The sequence below is a fragment of the Corvus brachyrhynchos genome, unplaced genomic scaffold (assembly GCF_000691975.1).
Source record: "Corvus brachyrhynchos isolate BGI_N302 unplaced genomic scaffold, ASM69197v1 scaffold2288, whole genome shotgun sequence".
Lineage (NCBI taxonomy): Eukaryota > Metazoa > Chordata > Aves > Passeriformes > Corvidae > Corvus > Corvus brachyrhynchos.
In genome coordinates, this window is record NW_008239416.1 from 24,333 (window position 1) to 26,145 (window position 1,813).

At 48.9% G+C, this 1,813-nt stretch overlaps 1 long non-coding RNA gene across 1 annotated transcript; it reads right to left on the reverse strand.

The window, feature by feature from the left end:
- Positions 1–95: 95 nt before the first annotated feature.
- Positions 96–1,807, reverse strand: LOC108448411. Its single transcript, XR_001864292.1, has 2 exons — positions 1,680–1,807; positions 96–1,270 (listed from the first exon to the last, which is right to left on the reverse strand). It is a non-coding gene; the product is annotated as an uncharacterized LOC108448411 (long non-coding RNA).
- Between the last annotated feature and the right edge of the window lie 6 nt (positions 1,808–1,813).

The window sequence follows — 1,813 nt, forward strand, 5'->3', positions numbered from 1 at the left end:
CGGTTCTGGGTCAGGATGAAGCGGATCTGGGCCGGAATTCCGGGAAAAAACGGGAATTTGGGAGCGTCAAAAATTGGGGAGAATCAGGAAAATTCTGTCCTTGAAATTTCCATTTTTTGGTCACTGAAATTGGGATTTATCAGGTTTAAAGTGCAGCTCCCACTTGGGCTCGTTCTGGATCAGGATGAAGCGGATCTGCCCCCGGAATTCCGGGAAAAAATGGGAATTCGGGAGCATCAAAAATTGGGGAGAAATCGGGAAAATCCAATCCCTGAAATTTCCATTTTTTGGTCACAGAAATTGGGGTTTTATCAATCGGGTACCACTTGGCCAGGCGCGTCTTCCCGGCGCGGGTCTGGGGCAGGATGAAGCGGATCTGGCGGATGAGGTGGATCTGCCCCCGGAATTCCGGGAAAAAACGGGAATTTGGGAGCGTCAAAAATTGGGGGGAAACGGGAAAATCCAATCCCTGAAATTTCCATTTTTTGGTCACAGAAATTGGGAATTTGTCATTACTGGGTATGGGGAGTGATCCCAGCCCGGTTCTGGGTCAGGATGAAGCGGATCTGGGCCGGAATTCCAGGAAAAAACGGGAATTTGGGAGCGTCAAAAATTGGGGGGAAACGGGAAAATCCAATCCCTGAAATTTCCATTTTTTGGTCATCAAAATTGGGAATTTGTCATTACTGGGTATGGGGAGTGATCCCAGCCCGGTTCTGGGTCAGGATGAGGGGGATCTGGGCCGGAATTCCGGGAAAAAACGGGAATTTGGGAGCGTCAAAAATTGGGGAGAATCGGGACCCCCCTCAAATCACCCCAAAATCCCTCTATAGAAACCCTACAGTGAGGGAAACCTCCGAAATACCCCAAATACACCCCAAAATCCCTCCATAGAAACCCTACAATGAGGGAAACCTCCAAAATACCCCAAATACACCCCAAAACAGACCCTAAAATGGGGAAACACCCCAAAATCCCCTCATAGAGACCCTAAAGTGGGGGAGACCCCCTCAAAACACCCCAAAATCCTCCCCAAACCAGACCCCAAATTGGAGTGACACCCCTCAAAACACCCCAAAGCAGCCCCTAAAATGGGGGGAAACCCCCAAACACCCCAAAATCCCCCTAAAACAGCCCCTAAAATGGGGAAAAGCCCCCAAACACCCCAAAATCCCCTCATAGAGACCCTAAAATGGGGAAAACCCCCCTCAAACTCCCCAAAATCCTCCCCAAACCAGACGCCAAATTGGGGAGACACCACTCACAACACCTATCGGGACCCCCCTCAAATCACCCCAAAATCCGTCTATAGAAACCCTACAGTGAGGGAAACCTCCAAAATACCCCAAATACACCCCAAAATCCCTCGAATCACCCCAAAATCCCTCCATAGAAACCCTACAGTGAGGGAAACCTCCAAAATACCCCAAATACACCCCAAAATCACTCAAATCATCCCAAAATCCCTCCATAGAAACCCTACAGTGAGGGAAACCTCCAAAATACCCAAATACACCCCAAAATCACTCAAATCACCCCAAAATCCCTCCATAGAGACCCTACAGTAGGGTGACAGCATCAAAATACCCCAAATTCACCCCAAAATCACTCAAATCACCCCAAAATCCCTCCATAGAAACCCTACAATGAGGGAAACCTCCAAAATACCCCAAATACACCCCAAAACAGACCCTAAAATGGGGAAAAACCCCAAAATCCCCTCATAGAGACCCTAAAGTGGGGGAGACCCCCTCAAAACACCCCAAAATCCTCCCCAAACCAGACCCCAAATTGGGGTGACACCCCTCAAAAC